A 19,378-nucleotide genomic window follows, 5' to 3' on the forward strand; every position below is an offset into this window, starting at 1 on the left:
AAAGTTATACATGGATATTTTTTATTTGTAATGGAAAATTGAATGCCTTATTTATAATAAGTAGGTTAGAATTCTTTCAGTTGAGTATGATAAAGTGACATACTTGCCATTCAGTGTAGTTAGTGTATGTTACCACAGTACTGTAGATTGTTCATTAAGCAGCAATGTTTTATCAGATATACTCCAAACTGTGATGTTAGAGGGTTAATAATTATTGTATAATAATTAATCATAATTAATATTAACTCTTGGGTTAATAATTATTGTATAATAATTAATCGTAATATTAACTCTTAGGTTAGTAATTATTGTATAATAATTAAGTATAATTAATTTTAACTCTTTGGAGGCTTCATTTTTTTTTGCTTTGTCAAACTCCTTTTTATTACCCATATTCAAAATGGTTTTTCAGCAGCACTTTAATTGTCACTTTCCTCTGTCAGCGCAAAATTCACATTTAACAGTGCAGAATCAATGGCAATACACAGCACATCTATGGTAGAGGATTTCTTTTAATGAGAGTGGATGCAGTATCCGACACCATAGTGTAATGAAAATGAATGATGGTTCATCTTTATCTCATGGTCTTTGCTGCCATCTAGAGAATAAAACTGTATAATACACTCTAGGTGATTTTTCTTGGCAGTTAGCCTTCAATTCTTTATGTGTCGACAATTGTACTACCTGACTAAAATATTCACAGAGTGACTATTTACAAGAAATATGTGTGCAATGTACAATTGTGAGCTGAATTAGACCATACAAAATAACAAAATTCGGGGGCATGAACAAAGGGGTTAGACCATGGCTCCTTTACCCTCATTATTGCAAGTACCATTTTCTTCTATTTGTATCTCCATTTTGAAAAAAAAGAGAAAATATGCCTTTTTAAAGCTAGGTAGGCTACTGTTTACTAAGTGTGGTGTGGAATATCAAGGGTCAGTGGCAAGTTAGAGCAGGTGCAGGGTTTTGTTTTAAAATGATAGTGTAGGTATATGCAAAAAAGATGTGTGGTAATGGAGTGGTAAAGAGAGAATGGATTCATTAATTAAACACATGCGGGTGAGCCCTCCGACATTGGCAGCTTTGTGGATCAGTGAGGGCAGGACCTACGCTTGCAAGGCTACATAAAGGGTCTGAGAAGATTGAAAGAAGGAAATAAGAAAAAGGGAGCAAAGATAAAATCAAGGAAAAAGAAAGAGCAGGATCAGGTGGTCAAGCCAGTGTTGGAGAGAGGAGGCGATGTGATTGGGATGCCCCGTAGTGGTGTGAGGGGAATGGCACTCCAGGGGCAGATCTAATCCTGCTGTGCTGAAGAGCAGGAGTGATCATAGGATTGAGCAGCTTGTGAACACCGAAGGAGGCTGCAGGAAGATCAAAGTGGGTACTGACAGGGGTGGCTGTGGCAGGAGAGCCAGAAAGTTGACCGTGTTCCTCGGCATTTCAGTCCTGCTGTGAGATTTGGAGGGTGAGCAGGGGAGACAAGAGAGACAGAGAACTGGGAAAACAAAAGGGAAAAGATGATCCTGACTTTAATTAATGGATTTATTTATTTATATGTTAATTGTATCTACACAGCACCATATTATGGATTATTTATTGAAGGTATTGAGGTATTTATTGGCACTGCAGTTTGGACACTGTTTGCTTTGTTTTTATTAAATGCACTATATACTATTGCACTTTAAGACTTCTTGTTGTGTGATCTTATTCAGCCTAGTCCCTCCTGGTTATGACTGTCAATGTCCTGGAAAATGGAAGAGATACCCAGGGCATCACACCAAGCACAGCATCATAAGACCACGTGCATCTGCATCTCCATGTCTGCATATGTATCTGCTCACAGTGAGAGGAAAAATAAAGGGGCTGACATTAGCAGTACCATTTACACTCAGTTGAGTCACATATACGGAGTGGAGAGTTTTTCAGTCTGCAAAAGACTACCCAAAGGATAGTGCCCAAACAATGCTGGGTTTATTCAATAGGTCTGATGCTAATTTAGCATTTCCAACAATACTTCAATTGCTGAAAATCAACACAACTTGTTTTGAGTTCAAGTTTGGTTTATAGGGTATCATTATTGGACCAGCAGAGTTCTGCATAGTTGATGGTAGTTAGTGTCAGCAATACAGAGACAGAAGCATACAGGAATTATTTAGGGCAGGATTTCCTCTCCATGACTAACCAAACCTGGGCAGTTACATTTCACTCTCATTCCTTTCATAATTTCATAAATCCTCTATTCCTAGCCCAGTAGTAGAGCTGAAAGTTACAATAGTTGGAATTCTGAAAGATTTTTTTTTTTCATAAGGGTCCTGTTTGTGTTCCAAATGAACAAATTTACAATTCCATTCCCAACTACTTTTTAATGATGATAAACCACACAGATCATTTGTAAAGAGGCAATAAAACACTCAACACTGGCACTAGTTCAAACATTCCACCATTCAAGTGATAACACGAAGGAGGAATCAAGGTAAGATGGACCAAGTGCTCTCCTGACTACCAGGTCAGATCACAGTGGCTGGTGTGCATAAATGTGAAAAATAACTGTTACACCCTCTCCACTTTTTGAGATCTGGAACTCACACTTCGTCTGTGAGTCACATGTGACTATATATGTCACATTTTAAATCCCATATTTAGATGAAATGGATGATTGACCCAAATGATAAATTCTGTTTGGTCTCCAGGCAAGTCCTCTTTGGTGCTGGCTCTGTTACGCTTAGTTGAGCTTGCTGAGGGCCACATTACCATAGACGGAGTCGATATTGCACAGGTTGGCCTGGATGACCTGCGAAGAAGGTTGTCAGTTATTCCACAGGATCCCGTGCTCTTCAGTGGCACAGTCAGGTAATCGGCTTTGTCCTTACTGTCATTTTCATCAATTTTGTTATTATTCCAATTATTGAGATTCCTTGTACTATCCATTTGTATGTCTTGTTGCAGGTTAAATATGGATCCTTGCAGTGAATACACAGATACCCGGATCTGGGAAGCACTTGAAAAAGCACATATGAAGGAGAATGTAAGAGAATTTAGTTTTTCTTTGCTCTATTCTTTTCATGCTTTGTTGAATCCCAAATTTATCCCAAATTTATTCCAATATTATATTTCACATATAACTTGAAGTAAGGATAATGTGATGTGCAGCATTGCTGGCTTAAAAATATATGGTCTTGAAATTGATTCTAAATCTACAGGATGTTAATTTTCTACAGCAGTTTGCATGTCCTCTGTGATGCTAGATTTGCTTCTGGCAAGTCCTGTAGTGTAAAAAACCACATTTCAATCTAAAAGTTAAAATCTCAACTCTGTCTTATCGTATGAACCTGAGCAAGTTGATACAAATATAAGAATATGCACAGTATGCCTGTAGAAGTTAGCATGGTGCACAAAAAGCATGTCTGCATGGTGCTCACCATGAATGACGCTCCATAAGCTAAACCTGAATTTACAATCTGCTTGGTGAACCCACAGCCCTGAATGTGGAGAAGGTCAGGAAAAGATCTTCAATTGTAACCTTGAGAATCAAACCTTTTGTTATTCACTTCAGTTTATTTTAATAAGCACACCTTCACATATGAATCGAGTAATTACAAATACTGCATGTATAAGAACAAATGCATTACAAAGAGAAAAACATGCGATATGGTTTTTGTACATAATTTCCATCATTCAGATTTCCATGAACAATGCGTGTTCACTTTATTATGGAGCTGGACACATAATTTGTATCAAGTTAAGTCTCAAATGTAACCCTGTAATGTGTTCTTTAGTTGATGAGAATTAGTGGTGTTGGATCACAACAGTACAAGGTACACATCTGGATTAAGAAATAATGACGAGGGAGCAGGGAGCACTGCGTTAAGCTGAATTCACTGTCATGTTTACAGAACTAAAGATTTTCTTAGACTTTCTGCATTAGGAATTAACCTGCTGAAAAAGAACATTAACTGACCGGCACACTACTTTCATGACAGGATGTCTTTTTCTCTAGAATTACATGCCTGATTTGCTGTGAATACTCTTTTGTCTTCGTTTCGGGTTATTTTTTGGAAGATCACTATCATGCTGTTTAGAGTTGTTAGATCAAGCGTCACCATTCGATTATTCAAAGGCGAAAGTTGACGTTCGATTGTAAAGGAACACTTGACTGTTTTACCCTCTCGCTATGCAAAGCCGCAGTATGTTAGATTTTGGCCAGTTTTCCTTCCCTGGTTTATGTTTATGTTCCGTTTCTTTGTCTTTTTCAATCATTTTTCAGTCTGAATGATTTTGTTTAGTTATTTCTGTTAACATTGCTCTGTTCATTTATCATTTAGTAGATACAGTATATTTAGTGTATTATTGTTTTTTATTATGTGTAGAAACATTTACGTACTGCTTTTTTAAAAGGGGTGGTTCCCTAGAAGGCGGGGCCACCAGTCTATCACAGTTGAAGGACTGCACCCTACCCGATAAAGGTTCATGGGAAAAGCTTCTTTTTATTGGCTTACTCTGTTGGATTATAATTTAGGACTTGTTTGCCATGGATTGCCTTTTAGGTAAATCCTTTTTGCCACTCTTATTTTTGATAATTTTTAATTTTTTGTTATTTCGTTATTTTTGTTAATAAATCCTTATTTATAAAGTTATTGGTGGGACTTGTCCCTGTACAAACAGAGTTGCATGGTATTCCTTCTTGTGAGACAAATTTTGAGCTGTCTGAGACTGAATTTTAAAAGTAGAGTGGTGACTCTGAGACTAAGGATCTGTGCTTTTATCTGGAAAGTTGCAGATTCAAATCCCATTACTGCCAGAAGGAATCCTACTCTCTAAGGCCCTTAACCTAAAATTGCTCCAATGGTGCTGAACAATGGGTGACCCAGGGCTCTGACCCCCAAGGGTCATCCAAAAAGACAAAATCCCCCTGGGGATTAATGAAGTATGTCAAGTCTTTTCTGAGGGGATGGCTCCCCTGGGGTGAGACCTATTTTAGGGCTGGCCAGTTAGGATTCTAGCCTGTATACTATGGTCCATTTTGAAGGTATTAAGTTTTTTCCATTTGTGAGCTCCTGCACTTATAACAGCGTTTTACTAATCTGGTTTTATACTTCATTTTCACGATCAGCCTTTTCTTACTACAGACTGCGCTCTTAGAAAGCAACAAAACTGGGGGGTCAGTCTGATTACAGTAGTAACCCAAATGTTGAGGAACCCCTTCCGTGAAAATAATGAAGCTAATATCTCTTGTACTGCTAGCTTATCTGTTAAGAAAAGTAGCACTGAAGACTTTAACAGTGATACGCCATGTCAACCTGCTTTGAAAACTTACCGTCAATGAATACTCAGTGGACATGCTAGGTTGTTCAACTCAGCCTGTTAATGTTCCAGCCTTGGCTCCAATGTTCAGTTAAGCAAGATGGTTATTTTTGTTTTCCCTACCGGTGTAGTGAAAAATTCCAAATCCTGCTTGCACGGATGCTTTTGAAAGCTCTGCACATATACATAAAGCACAGTGGGAAATCTGATTTTCATGGGGATCTGAATTTTTCACTGCATCTGAATTTTGGCACTCTAAACTATTTGGACATGTTCACAAAATGTGGTTTTAAAAATTAGAAAATGGCACTAGAATGTGATAGAGGGTTTCAGAAACATGCTAATAGTCAGTGTCTTTTACGGAGTACTGCACTCTGGACAGAATGTAGGTGAAGAATGAAAACAGTTGAAACTGTTTTCAGTTTACTTGGGCAAAATCAAGTAGGAAGAAATTGATACTACATAAAAAGTACTGGTGACATTATGCAGTGTCTGTCCATCAATGAACTTTCATCATGGGGACATCATGATAGAAATCAGAAAAATGGGGTTTGCTACCAGAGATAGCAATTTTTAACAGACAAATTTATAATGTGTTAATTGTAACATTATTTTGAGAATTGTCATATTGAAGATTCAAAAAGCTGATTCTAAAAACTGTTCCAATTTCCAATAGCCTACTTCTGTTTTTCTGTAACTGATTTCCTTTTTGTTACTAGACATAAGTTTTATTTTAATTGATTTAAAAAAAATTAATAAAATGTACTATTCAACACTCATTGAAGCCTTATGTCCCACAAGGGACGAAGAGGATTGATGATGATGATTCAACACTTTGTTACATATCCTTGATAACCTTGGTTTACGTGCTAGGCTCTGACAAATTTTTTAGGCACACAAAGTCTATTTTTCCTTTGAAATATCCACCATATGTGCTGCTTCTTCTTCTTTCAGCTGCTCCCATTTAGGGGTCACCACAGCGGATCATCTGTCTCCATCTATCCCTGTCTTTTACATCATTTTTTTGCCACACCGACTGCATTCATGTCCTCCTGCATCACATAAACCATATCTTTGGCCTTCCTCTTTTCCCCTTCCCGATGTTCCTTCATCACTCTTCTGCACGTGCCCAAACCACCTCTAGCCACTCTCCCTTGGTCGAACAAACTGTCATACCTGTTTTGTCCCTCTAATATATTTATTTCTAATCCTGTCTACCTTCATTACTCCGTGTGAAAATCGTAGCTTCCTCAACTACCCAACATACTGTACATGCAAGTGCCGTAAATGAATGAGGCGAGTAGCAATTTATTCAGCAAAGTGTATCAATGCCAAGTGGAAGGGCAGCGAGGCAATGAGAACATGAAAAGGCAACCTTCAACACAAAGACATCCAATTTAAGGCTGACTGGAAGTCAATATCTCATCAAGCGTATTATTTTACCATTGGGCCCCAAAGTTATATCCATAGCAGTTGACGATAAAAAGAACAAACAGACTGTTCAATACTACTGGGGTCCCTGTCCATTAATGCAAAAGTACTACTGAATGGGACTTTAGGAGCAGAATTAACCCTTCAGGATCATATTTCATTATAGGTCTGGATTCTGTATTTCAAATTTGAGAGTAGGACAGTGTCATGGTTAGCAACAAAGCGTTACATTGATTAGAATTCTTTGATTGTCACATGGGACACCTTCCATGTGGGGTTTGCATCTTTTTCTTTTTTTTTTTGTCGTCACATAAGTAACCTTTTGCTGCCCCGGTTTTCACTCACATCATAATAATACAGATCAGTTGACTGGCAACAATGAAACTGTCCTGTTATAATGAAAGCAATTCTGGGCCCAGTTTTACTTTCTGCCTATCAACCTTTCTAGCAAAGATAAGACTTTGATTAACCACAACTCTGTAATATACAGTATGTACAGTATCACCCTCATGGAAATTTTTCTCATTTTACTATTATACAACATTGACTTACAGTGGATTAAATTTGGTTTTTTTGAAACTGATCAACAGAAAAAAAAGACTCTTCAGTGTTAAAGTGAAAACAGATCCACGCTGAATTAAAACAAATATAAAACACAAAACAGTTCACCCCCTTCAAGTCAATATTTACTACATGCTTCTTAGGTATGACAGCCTTGAGTCTGTGTGCACAGGTCTCTATCAGCTTTGCTCGTTTGGACACTGACATTTTTTGACTCCATTTGTCTTAGCAAACCTGCTCTAGCTTTGTCACGTTACGGGGATTATGAGTGAACAGCCTTTTTCAAGTCCAGCCACAAATTCTCAGTTGGATTAAGATCTGTGCCTGTAAATTTATCAAGCGCCTCAGAGCTGCACTAAAAGTTTGACCTCAGGATAGGACGTGAGAACTATATATGGTGTGTCCTACACCCACTCCCAGCTAGGAATACAAGTTCACATTTTAAGAATGCAACAACATCCTGTAACAAGCACCAAGATGGAAGGACCAAGGCACACACGCTCAATGAGAGTAACAGGCACTTTTATTTAACAATGAATGATCCACAGCTGTACTTTCACAGGAAATCGCCTTCCCGCTGTTATGGCCACAGCAAACACCTCATAAAGTAACAGTTACAGAAACTAGCCACCACAATTCTTGTGCATTTTTTGAAGTTATGTTCACCTTCTAGTGTCCCAGATCATCTCGCAGAGTCACAATGACATGTTTGTCTGTCTCCATGAATCCCGCTATTCCTCTGCAAGGCTCTATTGATTCAGTGCCCTGGGAGTCTCCGCCTACCTTCCAGGGGTTTGTGGGATGCAGAGTTCTGTGTGCCTGTGTGTCAGTCTGCTGTCAATCACCCATCCAGCCCCACCCATCTTCAGGGTAATATGCTGGCTACTACGATACAGTTGGCACCCAGTTGATTCTGTGTGCGCTCATCTACATTTGGGGTAGTGATCTTCATGTGCATACCGATTTGCACGAGTCCAGCTTGCTTTAAGCATTAACTTATGTGGCATGGAGAGGAAATGCTCTGTGTAACAATAAAAGACGAACATTTCTAAAGAGTGAATACTTTTCATATGCATTATAAATATGAGTTCATCAAAGCTATAAAGAGATTTTTTGATAGACTTTAATGTGTGGTGATACACTGGGATATGTGTGACAATGCTACTTCAGCTGATAGAATCTTTTCCTCATGTCTACCTTTGATGCACTTTTATTCTGTCATTGTGAAGATATAGCGTTTAAATATCTTGTTTCTATTTTAATGTACTCATTTAATGTTGATTAACAAACACAAGTAAGAATTTCACCATACTCCGAACATGTGACAATAATTACCCTCTACACTTTTAACGTTTACAGGTAATAAATTTGCCTCAAATGTTGGACTCGACTGTTTTAGAGAATGGCGAGAACTTCTCAGTTGGAGAGCGTCAGCTTTTATGTGTGGCACGGGCTCTGCTGCGACAAAGCAAGGTAATAAACAGACAGATACTGTAGCTTTACTGTCCAAAACAATGAGAAGGCAAGACTGTCTGCAAAGTGTTTTGATGCATTTTACAGTATTTTGTCTTATACTGTAATTATAAATCAGAAAAATAACCAGTTCAGTAATAGCTTCTGGGAAATATTGTCATGCACATACATTCATATCTATAAAATAATGTAGGTAGTATTATCTTGAATTGTTGTTATTCTCTTTGGAGCTGAATTTTATATGTCTTTTCTAATGTTCACAATGCCAAGGTTGTGACTGTTCAGTAGTTGAATCAGCTGGTTTTATGGAAAAGTGGATGCCAAGCAGAACAAACTAACTGATGGTTTAAATAAAGGCTGCAATGCAATGTAAATTTAGTTTCAGTGATTCACTGAACATTTGAAAAACATGTTGACATGACAGCATTGACCATTTTTAATTTAGGTGTTCTGCTCAAGTTTTGTTTACCTAAAAAGGACAATTAACAGCTACTGTAAATTTGTCAAACTGGTATAATTTGTGTGATATAATATACAGCTGGTCCATGTAACACAAAGACCATACCATGAATTTTGTCATTGATTTTATAAGGTACTAGCCACAGTACGCATCACGGACAGGTAACAGAATAATTCAAAAATATTTGCTACCTCTTGCCCTATGTGTACCTTCAGCACCTTTCCTCCGTATTCTCGTTTCTGTGAACCTCTTCACCAGCTCTCCCTGTCTAGAGTGCATTCCTGTAAAGCCTGCATCTCATACGGTTTCATTATTCTCACACCTCCTGTCCAGTTGTATACTTGCCATCTTTGAAGGCCACTCTCTCAGCGTGGCCCATATGCCTTTACTCCTTCACTTGTCTCTCGCACTCGCACTGCCTCTTTCGTTGCATCGCCAAAGCCAAACTGATCAATCAGATTGCTCTGAGGGACTGGACATGCAGAACTTATACTATATAGTAGATAGAATGGTTACGTAAATGAAGAGTGGTAATCACTGATTCATTTTGGCCAACTTTTTGAATGGATGTCACTGCTTTGTTTCTTGCATACTGTTATTTTCAGAATTACACTAACACTGACCTGAAGAAGGGGCCTGAGTTGCCTCTAAAGCTTGCATATTGTAATCTTTTTAATTAGCCAATAAAAGGTGTCATTTTGCTTGACTTTTCACTATTATCACTGACAGAATTTCAAAACATTTAATAGATTGTAATGACTGCGGTGGGCTGGCGCCCTGCCCGGGGTTTGTTTCCTGCCTTGCACCCTGTGTTGTCTGGGATTGGCTCCAGCAGACCCCCATGACCCTGTAGTTAGGATATAGTGGGCTGGATAATGGATGGATGGATGGAAGATTGTAATGATCTCTAATCCTCAGTACCACTCTGCATCATTTCCAGGAAACATACAATTTCATTTTTTCTTTGAATTATTTATTGAATTTGTATATTAATACATTAAAATTCTATGAAATGTAATAGTATGTTTCAGAATCTTACAATGCAAAGTATATTATGAAAAGAAGCCCAGATGATAAACTCGCCATCTATTTATTTCCATAAATATTTTGGGGTTTGTTATGTATGATCAGATCCCATGTCATGTTTTGGATTTACATGCAAAATTTGAACTGCTGGTGCTACATCTCCATTTCTAACACTTTTCACACCCATAGCTGAGTGCTTCAGTGCAGCTTCCAAGTGAAAAAACATGTCTTAATTGTCTGGTAGCGTCCTAAAACACTCTCACAATATACAAAAAACTACAAATTAAATAGAAAATAAAGATATGTATTTGACTATATAAATCTTTTAATCTAAAACTATTGATCATACACACTGGGTACCACCACCTTGAGACTGCTAATATAAGTAGAGTCTCCTTGTGTAAATGAACTATTATCTTACCTTGCATTAGTGTTCAGTTGCTGGCTCATCGAACGGAAACCCTTGTCTGTAAACTTTCATTATTTAGTATGGTCTTCATTTCTTCAGTTATCTAGCCTTTTGTTATATCTGCTTCCATTTTGTAGCCATACTCTGTTCTAATAGCTCTCCTGATGCTGACTAGCAGGGTTTTCACGCAGTCCTCTCTCCTGCTCAGTGAGAAATGAAATGCTGGATTTATAAACAGTGGAGTCAGAAAGTATTTTGACCTCTTCACTTTTTTCATATTTTGCTAGTGCTAAAATCATTTAAAGTAAAATTTTCCCTTTGCGATGACACTTGAAATTTGCCTCAGGGTCCTCACATTTTTTGATCATCACTGAGATGATTTTACTCCTTGTTTGGAGTTTTCCCATGGTCCATTCGGTTGACTAGACATGCTTATGAAAGAGACACACCTGTCTATGTAAGGTCCCATTGTGTATCGGAGAAAAAAAAAAACAAGGCCTGAAGTCGAAACAATTATGACAGTAGACAGAATTGTGTTGAGGCACAGATCTGGAGAAGGATACACAAAAATTCAGGCAGCACAGTGGCCTACATGATTCTTAAATTAGAAATGTTTGTAACAACCTTGATTCTTCCTACAGCTGGCAACTGGGCTAAACTGTGTTATCCTGAGAGAAGGGCCTTTTATGAAGTTAGGTGATCAAGAATCAGATGGTCAATCTGGCTGTCTTCCTGAGAACCTGTTTGGAGATGGGAGAAACTTCCAGAAAGACAACCACCACTGCAACACTTCACTAACCTGAGCTTTATGTCAGAGTAGCCAGATGACACATGAAAGCCTGCTTAGATTTTGCAGAAAGGCACCTAAAGCATCTCAAACTGTGACAAACAAGACTCTATGGTATGATGAAATCTAGATTGAGCTGTTTGGCCTCAATTCTAAACATCATGTCTGGAAGAAACCATGCACTGCTCATCACCTGTGCAATAGCATTACCACAGTGAAGCCCGGTGGTGGCAGCATCATGAAGTTGGTTTTCAGTGGCAGGGTCTAACAGACTAGCTGGGGCCAGCCAAGAGTTGTACAGATCACACTATAGAGATATCTTGCATTAAAACCTGCTCCAGTGTGCGCTGGACCAGCAACTAGGCTTAGGCGAACTCAGTACAACATCCGCAAAGTCAGACTGTATCTGATGGAGTATGCAGCACAACTCCTGGTCCATGCTTTGGTCTCATCACCTCTTGACCGCTGTAAGTCTTTGTTTCCAGGAGAACTGGCATGTGTCACCAAGTCACTGAAGAAGATTCAAAATGCAGTGGCATGTCTGATGTTCAACTAATTGTGGTGGGCATATGTCATTCCTCTGTTCAGATCATGACATTTGCTCCCTGTAGCAGCAAATATTAAGTTCAAATCCTTGCTCAGTTGGGCTCTTGAGCAAGGCCCTTAACCTGCAATTGCTCTGTCCTGGGTATGACGTTAACCTGCATCCAACCTTGCAGATGGGCCCTCCAACCTACAGGGAAAACTTGGGGGTTGTTGGCAGGGTTGACACTCTAGCCACCATAAAAAAACCTCACACTGTTTCATTCCATTTGAACTAGTGTGGTGCTGAGGTGTCACCTGTTGCATGGCTGCACTCAGGTCCTAATCTGGGATCCTGAGGTGGTGTGTCATGTGGTGGATGTGGCAACGTGCTGTATCAGTGCATGCTCCTAACCTCTGTCTCTCTTCCAACAGGGCAGAGACCCAAAGCACAACGCAAAATAGGAAACTCAGACACCAGTAATACCAAAGGCAACAAAGGAAACTGGTGGCCTTGTGGCAAGAATGAAAAGGCTACAAGTAGTGTAGCATACAAAAAGAGATATTTTCTGAATTCCAAACTGACCAGCATAAACAGACCCCATCATGTCCACTGTAGACATGCGGGCTATGGCAGTGGATGCCAGTCCCATATTTCTTCTAAATGGATAGTTGTTGAAATGATGCATCATGAAGGCTTTCTTAGCTACACAATGAATACATGGCAGCAGGAGCACTGACACACATGCCAGAGTCCATGAGAGACCCATACCAGCCATTAGCCACTTGCTGTCGCTAACTGATTACTTATCTATGTGTACTTCATAACATTGCAGATACAATATAAAACATTATAAATCCCTATTATGTAACATTTCAACCCAAATGCAAAACAATACCAGCGTGTACTTTTTGAGATCATCAGCTTGTGTTTTGTAACACTGTAAACCTAAAGCAACAAAATGCCCTGTTCACATCATATAAAACAAAATAAAAAAGTAAATAATAGATCTGATCTTACGTCTAACCGGGAGGAGGCCCCAGGGAAGACCCAGGACACGCTGGAGGAACTATGTTGGGACTCTCCTGGAAGAGCTAGAAGAAGTGGCCGGGGAGAGGGAAGTCTGGGCATCTCTGCTCAAGCTGCTGCCCCCACGACCCGATCTCGGATAAGCGAAAGAGGATGGATGGATCTTACTGCACTCATTTCTACACAATTCATCCCCACACTCATTAATGACAACCGCAAAATTCACTTGACACACAAGCTCCTATTCAGACAAGATGACAAAACTGTCCTATCTTTCTTCAGTTCTCGTGGATTTCAGACTGACATCCGTAAAAGCACCGCTCAGGCAGCCACTGTGGAAAAATAAGACATTCTCCCTGAGGAGGGAGGCCACTTGTGCCCTGTGGTGGGCAGTAGGACACCAAAAGCTGGGAGGCAGCTTCTACAATGGTGTCTGCTCAGTTCAAGTCAGTATCACACAGTTCTTGCCACCGCACCTGCTAATATTGTTACTGATGATGCCATTACAAAAACAATACATTTTCTGTACAGACCACCCCACAGTGTTCCTATTTTGCCTCCAAACTGACCCCCACCCCACTTCACATTAGGGCCCGGCCAGTACTTGGATGAGAGTCTGTCTAGGGAAAAAGCTTGTGTTGCTGCTGGGAGTGGTGTTGGTGAGGCCAGCAGGGGGTGTTTACCCTGTGGTCTGAATGTGGAGCCCAAGGCCCCAGTGCAGTGATGGGGATGCTGTGCTGTAAAAATGGCACCATCCTTAGGATGAGATGTAAAACCGAGGTCCTGATTCTCTGTGGTCATTAACGATCTCTGGGCGTCCTTCGGAAAGAGTAAGGTATATCCCATTGTCCTGACTAAATTTGCCCTTCATGGCCTAGTCATTCTAGCCCCCTAATCATCCCCTGCCTCTAACTGGATAATTACAGAATCTCTCTTCATCACCTAACAGCTAATGTGTGGTGAGCGTACTGGTGCAAAAATGGCTGCCGTCACATCATATCATTCAGGTGGGAGCCACACACTGGTGGAGGTTGAAGTGGCTCCCCACTCACTAAAGAGCTTTGAGTAGTGAGTAAAGTTCTTTATAAATGTATAGAATAATAATTATTAGTAAGGAGCAACTAAATCAAGCATATACGGTATCTAGCCAAATATATGAAGGAATCCTCAATGTGTACATAAGATCAAAACGTGATAAAAGCAACAGCAGAATCACATTAAACTTCAGTTTCATTAACCACTGATGCTGCTGCCCTAGCACTATATTTAATATGCTTGTTATATAACTTGGGCGGCACGGTGGCACAGTGGGAGCGCTGCTGCCTCGCAGTTAGGAGACCCGGGTTCACTTCCCGGGTCCTCCCTGCGTGGAGTTTGCATGTTCTCCCCGTGTCTGCGTGGGTTTCCTGCGGGCGCTCCGGTTTCCTCCCACAGTCCAAAGATATGTAGGTTAGGTAGATTGGTGATTCTAAATTGGCCCTAGTATGTGCTTGGTGTGTGGGTGTGTTTGTGTGTGTCCTGTGGTGGGTTGGCACCCTGCCCAGGATTGGTTCCCTGCCTTGTGCCGTGTCAGCTGGGATTGGCTCCAGCAGACCCCCGTGACCCTGTGTTCGGATTCAGCGGGTTGGAAAATGGATGGATGGATGTTATTTAACTTCATACCATGCCTGTTCTAATATACGTCCTAGAGCTTTTGACCCTTTTCTTCATTTAGTTTTAGCCATTTTCGTTATTTAGTTTTTGACTAAATTGTGACAACCTGTGCGGTTTGCAGGAAGGCCACAGCGGACTCGAGATCCTTGGATCTCACCATACCATAAGGTTTCGAACCAAGTCCTCTGTGAAATAAAGGCCAGGCTTGGAAACCAGCTAGAACATTGTGGTGGCTGAAGGCCAGCAAACTCCCCCTTTCTTGGACTTTTCTTATTAGCCATAAGACATTTAGGTTAGACACACTGTGTTAATGTTCATAATTGTTGCTCTACATTTAAAATATTCTTCATTCTGACCAGATTGTACTTTTGGATGAAGCAACAGCTGCAGTTGACCTGGAAACCGACACACTTATTCAAGAAATGATCCATAACTCCTTTAGAAGTTGCACAACTTTGATCATCGCTCACAGACTGAATACTGTCCTCAGTTGTGATCGCATCATGGTGCTACACCAAGGAGAGGTACGTGTGCTCCTCTAGAAAATGGTGTTGTTGAAGCATTCGGAGAGAAGTATAATGAACTAAAATGAATGCTCAGTCTATCAGGGCACTGCCTAGGAGGCAGTCTAACAAAATGGTTTCCTAACTTATGATCTGCTTAAGTTCTCCACTCAAATGTCTGCTTACTTGCCTGTTACTATAGGTGGTCGAGTTTGACACCCCATCTGCTCTCCTGTCCAATGAAAGCTCACATTTTCGTGCCATGCTGTCAGAAGGATGAAAGGAGCTGCCGGATATTTGGCAACATGCACGACAGCAAAGAAGAGCAGCGGTGGTCTTGGCTTTTGATGGTGAGATCATAGTGAATGCACAAGTTACCAGAAACACAACGTGAGCGATTATTGTCATGTTAACAAATTGATCCTTTGTCCAATGTTATCTGTTTTGAATTATTAACTAACCTTGCACTAGTTTTACATCAGTCTTATTCATGCACTAAATCTACTTGTAACTTAACATTTATCTTCAAGAAAATCATGCATTGTATGGATTGTTACAACTCCTACAGAAACAGATATTTTCAATGTCATTTGCTACTTTACATTCTTTTTATTGGTCTCAATGCAAAACTTCATAAATGTGTGCAAGTGTTTTTGTGATCAGGCCTCCTGTTACTTATTAGACTTGTAAAAACGCAGAATTTATTGCTTGGTTTTTAAATGCTGTGCCTCTGAACAGCAAACATAACATGTATATGCAACAGGGCTCTTTTAGACGATTTCAAGGGAAATACATGTCTTAAAAAATAATAGGTTACCTTTCTTCTAGTCTGTCATTTGAGAAAAATGCAACTAAATGAGTTCTAAATGCAGAACGTGCAAACCTGCCATCAGAGACATGTCTGGCCTCATTTACGATGCAATCACACACGCAAACTGTGCATTCATTTCTTCACAGTTGGCAGTTATCATTAGGAACTTCACAAAATCTCATTATATATCCCAGATTTGCATAGTGTACCTACTAAATGTGGTACCACATATTAATTCTCATTCATTTTTTTAAAAAGGGAGTATGGTTCAAATCAGGCTAAATATTGTAATAATCCCACCTGTAAAACTGTAAACAACTGCACTCTTGTGGGAAGATGTAATACAGTATGCTAATTAGTTTTCAAATCAATGTTTTCTAAAGCAAAGAGTTGCAATTACACATTAAAATGAGCTAGACAGTTTATATATATATATATACTGTATATATATATATATATATATATAATATATATTTATATATAGTGGACAGCAAGGGGCGCTTCAGCTCCATAAACCCAACACAAGCAGGCACAGAGAGTCTTTATTGTGAGGTAAAGTAGCTTTGACAGATATGATGGTGCTGTTTCCAGTGGCTGGCTTATTGGCAAGGTAACTGGCTGAACCCGCAGCTTTTCACGGATTTGTAACAGCAGTGATGTCATTGTATGTGCCATGTGGTAGCGACTTTCTCCTCAGACGCTGGCACCTTATATCTTTCCCTGACCACCAGTACTCAGAGCAGAGGTGCTATAACGGCATGTACAACCTTGCACTCTCAGGTGCAGTGTGCAGCCACATCCTCTTGAATACAGGTGTCGGGGTCTCAATATGTTAAGTGTAAGGCTGCTCTACCAGGCACTGAAGCGCTGCGGCATCGTGACTGCTTGTCCATGATGTTCGTTAGCATGCTCCACACATGGATGTTTCAGGGCATCATTTGAGGCATGTTCTTGTACGCACATTTACAAGGAGTAAATTGCATAGAAATGTGCATTTGCCAGGATATATAAATCAGTTTGTTTTTTTTATTTATTTTGGCGTACACATATTTTCATGCTTGAATCCATGCACAGTTTTATAAATGAGGCCCAGGTGTTTTAAAATTGACCCTACACTTTCTTTTATTCCCCCAATTGTATTGCATCCATCTACAGAATTTCAATTTCATCACTTCAGGGAAATATAAGCTATTTTTGTCTAGCCACAACGCAGAGAAATTCATACATCCTTCCGCATCATCCCAGCTTGACTATTGTGCCTATTAGATGGTCTCTCCCTAAAGACCACAGAGAGGCTGAGTGTGTGATATTTGGACAAATTCACTCTAATTTTACTACTCCTGCCAAACTGCAAGACCTACACACAATACATTCTCTTAGATCTCAATCACCTCATCATCTGGGTGCTCCTCTGAAGAAGCCTCATAGTGGACAGATACTTTTTCTGATCTTGTAGTCCCTGCCTATGGAAAAAGCTTATGGAAACTATTAGGGCCTCTGCAAAGCTGGCTGCATTTAAATAATATTTATGGATGCCGCTATATTGATGTGTATTTGATAATTCTCAATGATTAATATTCATCCCTGCTCTTTAATATTTATTTATTTACAACTAAAGAGTTTTATCTGTTTTCACTATTCTGTTAAATTGTATTTGGTTTTATTCATGATGGTCTGATTATGGGGAAATACCTTGAGATGATTTTGTTGTATACAATAAGTCATATAAACAACAAATATGAAGATGCATGCTGGTTACTTTAATAAGTAAACCCAACACTATCTCTAGCAGTAGGGCCCATTGTACATCCCTTCTGAAAGAAAAACAACACTTGGCTACTCTGAAATACCATAAACAGTATTCTGACAAAGGAAAAAAGTTTTGATGTTATTCTAAACAAAATACACAGTGAGTATTAGTACATATTACTAAATATCATGCAAAAGTTAACACTTGAGAGTACTTACTATTGTTTGAAATATACATCATGTGTATTACTTTCATGAGACAAATGTAATAATTTAATTTTAGGCAGTCACAATGCTTTAGTAAAATACCAAAAACCAGCCTAACATGTTCATCATGAAATTTTCGGTTACATCAATCTAAATTTTTTGACAATATTGCTTTTGTTTTTTTTTATTTTTGCAATAGCTCACAAACAAGAAGTGAAGTTGTGTACACTGACGAATGAGCCGCAGACAAGTTAAAAAATAAAATCAACTGGATGGTGAGAGCTGTGATCTGAGCACACTGGGGTAACGTACCATGAATTTAAAAAACTTTCTAAGATTAGAGGTAATTAATTATACCACACCATAAATCTCTAATGGAACAAGTGACTTAAAAAGGAGCGGTTATCACACAAGTCATTTTACTGTGTTAAAATGTAAGAAAAGCTCTTATATTCAGCCGCTTATATTCACTGGCATTACCAGTCAGTGTTGTGCCAAGTATTATTAGAAATATTGTCAACTGAACATGCGGTCACACCAAAAAAAAAGCACAATTTTGATTTAAAAAAGGCTGCCGTCACCTTTACAAACAGTAGTGTAATTCAATCAGTTTAAAAGACAGAGGAATATAAGGCTATTTTAAGTAACATACAGTACATGTAGTCTAGTGGGTTGGCCCAGTGCTTTCGTAATTACCAAATCACTACACCACGTCCTTGTGACAACCTGGGCTTATAAATTCGCACCCAGGTTTCTTCCCCCAAGAATCCATGTTAGTTTAACTATTAACTGTGAATGAATTGGCCAGGAATGGATGTATAATACAGGTATATGCACGATTGTGGCCTGGTCCCCCTTCCCAGATTTTTGCCTGCCTTGTTCTAATGCTGCCATGATAGGCCCTGGCTCTTTGCAGCCCTACGGTAAAATAAGCGGGTTTGGCCAATGAATGTACTAGTACTGCAATATACTGTACTGCACACTTTGGAAGTATAACCAACGGCAATTACAGTAGAATAATACTGTAGTATCTCTTATATATTACATAATAATTTATCAATAGCAACGGAGTGCTGTTGTTTTCTGAGGTACTGTAAATAATATTCATTTATTTTAAAAGGCACAGCATTAAATAAGAAATAGTAAATAGCAACTTTTATAAACTTACACATATCATCCAGTATGCAATAAAAAATTAAATAGATCTTTATGTTTCTGCTCTGACCCAGTTTGTATTCATATATTTATGAACATAGTTTAATCATGAATCATATGACTGAGGACAGGGCTGAAGAACACTACATTAAATCATGAACTAACAAACCACCCATATTGGAAAATAAACCTCTACCAGAGGTGGAACAGTTCGTGTATTTACAATAAATGGTTTAAATCAAGCCTTCAGCACTCAAACCATTGCTTGCTAATAGTCAGTGTTGCTCAATTCATTGG

The sequence above is a fragment of the Erpetoichthys calabaricus genome, chromosome 12 (assembly GCF_900747795.2).
Source record: "Erpetoichthys calabaricus chromosome 12, fErpCal1.3, whole genome shotgun sequence".
Taxonomy (NCBI): domain Eukaryota; kingdom Metazoa; phylum Chordata; class Cladistia; order Polypteriformes; family Polypteridae; genus Erpetoichthys; species Erpetoichthys calabaricus.